This window comes from Sinocyclocheilus anshuiensis, unplaced genomic scaffold (assembly GCF_001515605.1).
Source record: "Sinocyclocheilus anshuiensis isolate Anshui unplaced genomic scaffold, SAMN03320099.WGS_v1.1 scaffold617, whole genome shotgun sequence".
Classification (NCBI taxonomy): Eukaryota; Metazoa; Chordata; class Actinopteri; order Cypriniformes; family Cyprinidae; genus Sinocyclocheilus; species Sinocyclocheilus anshuiensis.
In genome coordinates this window covers 873,402-884,636 of record NW_015539890.1, presented here as the reverse complement: position 1 = coordinate 884,636, position 11,235 = coordinate 873,402, and positions in this window count along the sequence as shown.

The window sequence follows — 11,235 nt, the reverse complement described above, 5'->3', positions numbered from 1 at the left end:
TGATCATATTTTCCAGCATGATTTGAGGATCTTTCAGAAGTCATAAGCTTCTCAGTGCAAGCGAGGAAATCTGACCTTTTGTTCAAAGAGCTCACATGCTGATTGCCACAAATTTGCTTATTTGATTAGTGGCCTAGAAATAATGTTAAATTTCCATGTTTACGGGTTTAAACAAAGTAAATGAAAATTCCAAATGTGTGGGGCTATATATTTTTTGAAAATTTATTCATATAAGTTGACATGTTTCCTCCACGAGATTGGCACAGATGTGTTTTAGTAACCTAGCAGCTCGGCAGTAGACTGGAGGACAGCAGATGGAAAAGGTTTAATCCAAGCAGATGTCTCAGCTTAGCCGTAAAACCATGCATGAGGCCAGTCGCTCAGTTTGGTCCCTTAATGAGTCAAATACACTCACACAGCATGCCGATGGGCTATTACAGCTGTAAATAGCTAAAGTTATAACACTGGTCCTCGAAGTTGATTAGCATACTCAGTTTGTCAGTGTTTCCAGACTGACTTTTCTAGGGATTTCCGCTGACCTTTTTTGCAGGTTATATCGTTACGCCAGTAGGTGGCGACAAGTGACTTTATAAGTCATTGAATAATTCACTCAAACGATTCGTTCAAACAAATGATAGATTGCCTATAAATGATATTGTACTATAAATATAGAGATATAAATATATTATAAATAATAAGCAAAAAAGACAGAAGTGTGTAAGTTTCTCAATATGAACTTTTGTTTCTGATTTCAGCTCATGAGAGCCGAATTACAATCAGGAACAAAGGTGCTATTACTCGTGTGATATTGCTCATAGTCCTCGAATAAGGCAAAGATGAACTCCAGTCAGAGTGTTGTTATTTTATTAATTTCAGAAGTGCTGAAAATGTCCCGTTCCCTTCCTCACGTTCCGCACTCTTCAGATATAAATCCAATAAAGACTTTATTTTCACAGACCTGTTCGACTTCTAATCACTCCTCCCTTTTGAGAGACTGACAGTTTATCCCTCTGCACGGTTCATTTGCAGTGATTAGCTTTAATCATGCATTTATAGGTGTACATTCAAAAAAAAAAAAGCTAGAGGGAGACTTTGACCACTGTTACTTACACAGCAGTTACTGCTGGTGCTTCCAGACCTGCATAGTCTACATTAGATGTTTTAAGTTTAAAAGTGATAAAGTAACTCAATAAGCCTATGTTGTGGAGTGATAGCCTACATGTTGTCACAGCGACTTATAGGAACAAACCTTTGCAGTTTTCACAGTAAATCATTTGGTGCCTTATATATTTTACTTACTATACTTTTATAAAATATTTTACTGCAAGTGTAAAATGTTAAAAGGTTTGAATGGAAATGATGTTTTTGCTTAGAAAAATAGAAAAACACACTTTAGTTTGAGGACCAATTCTCACTATTAACTATTAACTACGACTTTTGCCTCAATAAACTCCTAATTTGCTGATTATTAATAATTAGTAAGGTAGTTGTTAGGTTTAGGTATGGGGTACAGGATCTAAAATATGGTCATGCAGAATAAGACATCTTTAAGTACTAATAAACAGTCAATATAAGCATGCTAATAAGCAGCTAGTTAATAGTGAGAACTGGTACCTAATCTAAAGTGCTACAGATAAATATTTAATAGTATGATTATATGTATTGCCCTTAAATCCTATTTATTTTTTTTCTTGCAGGAGTATAATAATGATAGCCCACTAATAATTCTCTAAAACTACAGTAAACCTCAGTTTACCTTTTACTCAGGTTACTTGAAAGCAAGCACGAATTCACCAAAACACTGATTTATTGTTTCATTATTTGATATCTTTAATGACTCTCTCACTGCAGACTGCCTGTAAAACCGAACCATGTGTCAGCGGTGAACATTTTTACGACAAATGCCTCGACAGATCTCACTAAGGATGAGTGCATCAGGGGAATTTCATTAAAAGAATGACATGGAACATGAGATACAGAACACAGACAGGAAGAGTCTAGTCACATGTTTGGTGTGACTGTGATTCAGGCTTGTGAGGCGCCTGTATCAAATAGCAACAAAGACATTTTTACTGTAACACAAAGGTATTGTGCTGCATTGCTTTATTCTAATGTCAAGATCTGAAAGGCATTAAAGGGGTCATATGATGCGATTTCAAGTTTTGGGTTTGTGGTTTCAGGAACGTAGTAGTGTTGATGCAGCCATGTCAGGGAGACACTGTGTGATTCAGTGCGAAAGCAAAAGCACTTTATTTGGCCTTCCGGAAGTAGATGCAATTAGGAATCATTGGTTAAGATTTATTTACAACAGAATAGCACAACCCAGATGTTCGAATTTGTGCAACGCATTTTATGGACCACGTCGGAAGGAGGGACTTTGTAGAAAACGAAGCGTTTGAGAGAGGCGGGGCATAGAGGACCTACAATAATGTATTTGAAAAATAATGTGTTTTTTGAACATTAAAGCACGTCAACATATTCTGTTACACCAAATACACAAAATAATGATCTTTAAAATAGCATCATATGACCCCTTTAAAGAAAATTTCCTAGTCACCCAATGTCCTCTTGTTAATCAGTTCTGACGTATACAAGTTATAATGAGCCCCCATTCCTGCCATTTCTGCAGTGAGGTTTAGAATAAATAATTAGAGAACGCAAGTAAAATGGAGCTTTTCTTTTGTACACTTGAAAATTTTCGAGAAAACACGTTTCATCACTACACTAAAATAGCGTATTTATTCTTGTAAACAAGCAATATGCAAATCATAATGATTCACATTTACAGCATTTTTTAAATTATTTGTTTATTAAATGTAAATAAAAATACGATAGTTTAATACAAATATGTAAAAAAATAACAATAATATTAATGAAATTAAATAATAATATAAAAAAAAAAGGAAGTGCCAGTACAGATCATGTGAGCAGTTTGTACCAGTGATGGGGGTTTCCAGCATTTGCTTACATGGGCTTTTTTAATGTCCTTTGCTCAAGGACCGATTTCATCTACCAACTAAACTATTCATGACCATGGACTGCATATTTGAGCTTTACCATTGTAATGACTTGATTACTTTTATTTTATTTTAGGGAATTAATGTGTTATGGCAGGGAAGCGCTTGTAGCGCTGTTACCAAAGTCTTGAAGAGAGAGAGAGAGCGAGAGCGTGCCCATTTTAAGCAGGCTGACCTTTGGTCCGCCCCACGACGCGATCTTCCAATCGGACGCTGTTGCAGGGCGGAGCGTGCATACATTAACAAAGGGGCTTCAATTCATCACATGAGAAAAATCTTTGCGCAGACTTGGTTGATACTTTTATAAAGTTTCCTAATGCGAGTCTTGTACCCACTATTAAATTTTACTTCATTTCAACATTCGGCATTTGTCGTGCCCATCCGTTCAAGATTAAACTTCACATATTACCACATTTTAATAACCTTATTTCCTAAAAAGAAGGTAATAAACACTGATTAAAGTTGCACCGATTACATGAAACACATCAAGCATATATATATATATATATATATACGGCATAACACATCCAGTGGATACATTTTCACTACTCATGAGTTTTAAACGATTTGTCTTTTAAAATCGTCATGCAAGGTTCTGTTTCTTTGTCTGTGACACAAGAAACGTAAGGGTTTCAGTCATGCAGGAAGCAGGTGGTCAAAAGTCATGTGGCGTCACGCTGTGTATCCCGTGTTTGCGGGCCTGAGGGCATCAGTTAATTTACTCATCCTTTTCCTGTTTGGACATGATGGTTCCATCCATTGGTGGTCAAAAGACATCGGGGTTTCTATATGTTGTGAACTGGCTTTTCAGTCCTGATACAAAGAAAGCTTTGTTGACTCCTGATTGAATTAATTCGAAGCCTCATGATGGTGATTCAGTGGCGTGTCAGTGTCCTGTTCATGAAATCCCTACACCATACTGCTTATCGATAATGGGGAATGATTAGAAACCCACACATTGATAAAATATATATGTAATTGATAATGTTTGATAAAGCTATAAATAATAGGCCTCATTGCTAGCTTATTTTTTTCTGCTTTTGGGTTTTCAAGGAATATTTTTCCCAAAAGTGAAAATCACACTTATTTAATCAGCTACATGTCCAGACTTGTATGCCATTACCTTTTTCGTGGAACATAAAGGCGGAGATTTTTACAAAGTCCTAACTATACTACAACAAGGAGCTCACAAGCTCTAAGAAGGCCATGAAGACACCAAGTAGTTCATGTGGTTTGTGCACTACATTTCAGGTCTTCTAAAAAACATAGAATTTGTTTGTGTGAAGAACATATCAAAATGTATATCATTTTCCCGCAGAAGCTCACTTCTAGCCTATGTTTAGATTCATCTTCAGATTCAAATTTTTTGCCATTTTGCCATTGATTTTGTAATAGTCAATCATGTAACAACTTAGTCTGTTCTTTAGCCAGCATAATGTTCAAATTGAGTACTTTTATGATACTCTGATGGCACTTCTTTGCCATTTTTTATATTTGACAGCCCCGTGTTTCTATAAACTAAATGACAGAATTTTTATTTTTGAGAGAACTCAAAGGATCAGTGGAGTTTTACATCATCTGATGAAGAGAAAATGAATCCATTAGATTCCACCCTTCCTTTTTGTCAGGATTTCACAATTCTTTCTGACTCACTAAGTCTGACTCATGTAGAAGAAAGAACACGCTTCTCTTCAGTGTTTCTTTTTGTTGCATAATCCCAGAAATGTGATTCTCAGAAGAAGAAAATCATTTCACTTTATGCCTAAAAGTTTATCAGTGAAAATGGGTTAATGGCTGTTTTTATGGCCACTGCAACAGCATGCTGATGCTGGCACTCTCAGAGCTCTTTTGGCCTTATTCCAGGGTTCTAATGTTTCAAGTCAGCAAGTTCAGAGGTGATTGTTTTTATTTCCTTGTTTTGGTCACATGTAGAAGTACTGATGTGCAATGTCTTATCTCAGCACGTGTGTGGCAGTGGACTAGTGTTTCCCAACCCTGTTCCTGCAGGCACACCAGCAGTTCACACTTTGGATGTCTCCCTTATTTGACCCTTTCATTTTAGGTTGTGGAGGTGTGATTTTTCCCCCTAAAACCAGTTAAACACAAACCCCGCCCCACAGCCGATTCAGAAGATTACATTGTTTACACAGTGCTGAAACATATATTAACCCCAAACTCCAACCTACACCCTAAACTTTAACCTGACACCACCATAGTAATACATTTTGATTATTTCCATCCATATGTTTTTCTGAACTGAATCCAGGAAGTTTGAACTTTTCTTGACAGGTAACTGCGTGTTGACAGATGACTTTGGGATGGGATAACTGGTTTGAGGAAAAAAACATGAGTCTTGGGCTGTATGTACTTCTTTATACATTCATTCACTATTCCTTACATTACTGCACTAATATAGTCCACTGAATACGTGAGTGAGCAAACTCAGACACTGGGTTGGGAAACACTTCAATCCACTTTTTTCCAATGCCCCATGGTCCTTTTCTTGAATTATGGGAGTAACTGGGTACAATAAGGTGACATTATTCTCCTTACTCCCCAACCATTGAACATCAAAAGCAAACTTAGAAGTGTAGAAGTTTTAACAAATTACTATCAGAATAATCCCAGTCTTTCAGCAACAACATTATGGATGTGTTAAACACATGACTCCTTTACTTTATAATCTACATTGGTTGCCTGTTTCTGTTCGCATTCAGTATAAAATGCTTTTGGTAACTTTTAAATGTATTCATGGACTTGCTCCCCATTATATATCTGAACTGCTGCACTATTCTCACTCTCTTTGGTCATCTGATTTAAACCTGCTTACTGTACCTTGTTTTCATCTCGTATCGGATGGTAGATCTTTCAGTGCTGTAGCTCTGAAACTCTGAAACTCTCTTCCACCAATTCTTCGCGACACCCTCAGTATCTCATCATTCAAACCTCAACTAAAAACCTATCTTTTCTTACAGTATTTCCAGCCTTCTTCTGATTAATGTTTTGCTGTGAAATTACTGGGGTGTGTTGTGCTTTCTGGTTTTACTGTTAAGTCTCTGTGTATTTATATGTATGCATGTGTATATGGACTGCATACTATCACATGTATTTATGATTGAAGCTTTGTTTATGTATTTTCTTCTTGTACAGCAACCTGCACTTTATAAATAAAACTTTTACGACAATTACGTATTAAAGTGCCGTGTGCAAAAATCAGGAAGGAAATGTATTTTATAAACAGGAGAGCAGACTACAACTAATTAACAGATACGGTGAAATACAAGAAAGAAAGAAAACAATTAGGAGGAACTGAACACAGCTAATGGACTAAAAAGAGATTTTGTCACACCAAACAAAATCATTAAAATACCAAGTGTTATATTCGTGATGGATAAATACACAGCAATTGTGTGTTTATCCGTCAGGAAAATAATATTAACAATTTAAATCACAATCGACTTGTTCAGAAAAAGGTGGACAGACAACTCTTTTAGGCATCTGCTTGAATGGCGAGCAGCAGTGTTTTACAGAGAGCAGCTGTCATTCATTCTTGCCTTCATGTGATTTTAAGCGAAACCCCTCAGACATTGACAGCTGTTCTCTTGCCACAAACCCCTTCCCTGCCAGACTAATTCCTGCTAATTCTGTTCTCCAAGGAGAGATGGAACCTCTTAGAGAAAATGGAACCACTTTGGGATCTACAACACATGGCTTTATTCTGCCTTCATGTTCTGTTGGTATAATCATAAATATATGAACATGAATGAACATGAACGGCCTCTTAAAGGGATAGTTCACCCAAAAATGAAAATTCTGTCATTAATTACTCACCCTCATGTTGTAATCCATGTGACATCAGGGGTTCAACCGTAATTTTACGAAGCTACGAGAATACTTTTTGTATGCAAAGAAAAGAAAAATAACAACTTTATTCAACAATTCGTCTCCTCCACGTCACCCTATAGCGCCGTTTTGGAGAGTATCCACTAAACGTAAACAGCGTATGCTGTTCTGTGTCAGCTGCGTCACGCGGATACGTTGTTTTTGTTCAAATCAAAGCAAAAACAATGTATCCGCGTGACGCAGCTGACACAGAACAGCATACGCTGTTTACGTTCAGTGGATTTTTGTTTTCTTTGCATACAATTCTCGTAGCTTCATAAAATTACGGTTGAACCCCTGATGTCACATGGATTATTTTACCGATCTCCTTGCTATGTTTCTGGACCTTGATCGTGGTAATTACGGGAGGGTCAGAGAGTTCTCAGAATTCATCAAAAATATCTTAATATTAATTAATATAATATTTTAATAAATTACAAGAAAATACAACAGGGTCTGTTAACTGCTTATAGAAAATGAAGAGCAAAGAAATCGCATCAGGTGTGTTTTGCGTTTTTTTACATATTTTTTTAGATCAGGATCCCAGTATAACTGATTTTCAGCTTGAACAAATGCTAAAATACAGAGATTAAAAAAAGCTGCTAGCTAAATGCAACATGCAACATGGCAAATCAAAATATTTTTCACCTATAGGTGCAAAAATTATAGCATTTTTTTACTTGGATTTCTTTAACTAGCTGCGTAACAAGAACATGACCAATCTAAGTTTATAGGACAACTAAACTTTCAATTTAAACAAAAAATTACCGTCAACTACAGATGTTGCATCCATCGATTCCGCCATGTTTCTCATTGACACGCCCCCAACTCGGAAACTCGGGGCTTAAAGAAAATTTCGAGTTTCCCACTCGTAATAACGACTTTGTGGTGGCGTTCATGTGCGTTCAACTCGTAAATACGATCTATCCAACATGACTTGAACGCACCATCAGATACCTGACTTTCAAAGTTGGGCAAGCCAATATCACAGTAGAACAATAAGGAATGACTGTTGATTTTAATTTGTTTTCCCACAACATCTATTGCTTTCATCAAATATTTGATGCATATTGTATGCATTTTACATTTGCATACTTGAAATTCTAGAATCGTCAGCAAGCTGCATATCTAGATACTGCATTGAATGTATATAATAGCCCATGCAATGTTTATAGTTGGGGTTCACAGCTCTGGCCCTTGAGGTCCACTTTCCTGCGGAGTTTCACTCCAACCCAAATCAAACACACCTGAACAAGGTAATTAAATCTTTAGGATCACTAGAAAGTTACAGGCAGGTGAGTTTGATCAATGTTGGAACTGAAATCTGCAGGAAAGTGGACCAGAGTTGAGAACTCTTGGTTTATATGGTTGTCAACAAATGGGACACTACATTTTTTTTTTTTTTAGATCTGTGCGAGATTGATTAAATATCTTCAATATGTTTTGGCTTTAATAAGATTTCCCCATGAAATAGGTAAGAATGGACCTGGTGCCCTTCATGATTTCTATTCTTTCTGACAACAAAGCACTTGAACATGACAAACTTGTAATTATGACTTCAGAAATGAAAATCTGGACATTTCCAAGAATAGCACCGTGAAGGCAGCATTCCACCCAGAAACTTCTTCTCAAGCACTTGTCTCTCCAGGTTCACACCCGTGTTTATGTTGTTTCTGTATGTGATCTGATAACCATGAACTTTATAGTCCTGCTGTGATATTGGGCTGTTGTTTTAATCTCTGTTTCTTGTAACAGCTGTGAGAGGAATCTGTGTGTTTTGGGTGAGGTTCTATAGCTCACTAAGATATGTGCATACTCAGTACATAAAGTGTTTGAATGAACAATAAGTAAGCACCAATAAGTATAATGTGAAAAACATCAACTAAAACGGAGAAATCACAAATTTAAAGATGCCAATGTCAGTCATGTCAGCATGAAACATGTTGCAATCAAACAAAAATATTGGGCAAGACTTTTTTGAATTTCGTCCAACGGTTGTTGACTTAATCAAGAAAAGTGTAAGTTGCATACTGAAATAGAGAATTAAATGCGGTTGTCTTAAGTGCAGTGCAGCCAGAAAAAAGTGAGTCATATCACTCAAGTTATATTTTGATGAAAGATTATGAGGTTAAAAAAGGGTAACACTTTAGTATAGGGACCAGTTCTCACTATAGTTGCTTATTCGCATGCATATTGTTAACATATTGGCTGTTTATTAGTTCTTATAAAGGACATATTCTGCATGACCATATTCTACATCCCTAAACCTGCCCAATACCTAAACTTAACAACTACCTTACTATTAATAATTAATAAGCAGCAAATTAGGAATTGATTGAGGTTGTAGTAGCAAAAAGTTGTAGTTAATGGCTTGTTAATTAGACCTTAAAACAAAGTGTGCCAACAAAAAAAAAAACAAGTACAGAAAAATATATATGCATAAATTAATTCTTATTAATACCGTAACATGCGTTAAGAAAATAAAAATTTGAAAAAAAAAAACACATTTGAACAAACACATAGTCAGTGCGGCTTGGGGAATGAAATTGCTGGAATTCATCTTTGATACATCTGAAATCTGGTGATATTGCTTGTTACATCACCTGAAGTACATGACATTGTACTTATTGACCTCAGTGAGATCAAAGTCTGCATATGACTGTGGTTTGCTGCAGGCAGTGAAGCGTAATCTCTTGCCACATTATTACTCTCCTGATCTCACCTTCTACTGTACTAAGGCCACTCTCAAATCTACAGAAATGATTCTCATTTAACTTGGAAAAACTGTGCCTGAAGTTTTGTGTTAAGATACTGATTCATGTGACATGCACATATATTTCTTATAAAGGTCTTTATTCTGAATGATTAACCTAAAATAAAGATACATACTCCATTATTGGAGTATATTGGAATATGACTGCATAATCTGAATAGTCTTTAAATGGATATTTAGGAAGATTTTGACTGTTCTTTACATTGAAGGAGATTGCATTATGGGGTTAATGTGAATCTTTCGGCAGGGAAACAGGTGCTGGGTCATTATGAAAGCAGGCTTTTGCTGAACCTCTCGGTTAGACTGCAGAGTCATGTGACGGCTTTGATAAGCCAGGGTGCTGCTGTGTGGGATTAATTAACAGGCTGCATGTGGCTTTCATGCAACGGAAATACCTTTCTCTCTCCTTTTTTCTTTTAATTGAGCCATAGCTAGTTTCGATCATGACTAAAGGTTCTGCAATAACCGGCTGAATGGAGTCTCTGTCTTTTACCTTTCAACCACATTTCCTCAAACTAGAGTTGTGCTGAAAGTCTCTTCAACCACAGACCTTAGACGTTATCTAGTATTTGTCTTTAAAATTAGGCAATACTATTTATCTTTCTATTTCACAAGATTTTCAAGGATATTATGTTCAAAATACAATGAACGTTTGTGGCCCACTGAAACGCCATTGTAAAAAAGGAAACCATTTTTTTTTTTTGTGAAGCTGGAATGTAATGTCAAGATAGACATACAGCACTGAGACAAAATGTTACCACAGACTTCTTCATAGAAACTGTTTTTGCAATATAAGTTATTTTTAGTTGAATGGTCACTATGCCTAAAAACTAGAGTGCTTAGCCAAACATCTTCCACCATCCAACTGTCCATTGTTTGCAGATGGCAAGGTTTTTGTAGCAGAGGTAGAGTTGTCAGCAGTTATAGCAAACAATGACAGAATCAAGCCAGACTGAAGTCTTTTGAAGTTTGAAATGTTAAAGGGATAGTTCACCCAAAAATGAAAATTTGATGTTCATCTGCTTACCCCCAGGGCATCCAAGATGTAGGTGACTTTGTTTCTTCAGTAGAACACAAACGAAGATTTTCAACTCAAACCGTTGCAGTCTGTCAGTCATATAATGGAAGTGAATGAGAATCACGGCTTTGAGAGTCAAAAAAACATACACAAACAAAACCAAATTAAACCCTGTGGCTCGTGACGATACATTGATGTGTAAAGACACAAAACGATCGGTCTGTGCAAGACACTGAACAGTATTTATATAATTTTTTACCTCTGATTCACCACAATGTCCGAACTGTCCTGAGCGCGTTCTCGTCTTCTTTTTCAGCCAGGCGCATGATGCATCTTCTTCTTCTTGCTTTATGGCAGATCACAGACTTATAAGTGCATTACCGCCACCTATCTCTCAAATGGACCATTGACAGTTCAGACACTGCGGTGAATCAGAGGTAAAAAATGATATAAATACTGTTCAGTTTCTTGCACAGACCAATCGTTTCGTGTCTTTACACATCAATGTATCGTCACGAGCCGCAGGGTTTAATTTGGTTTTGTTT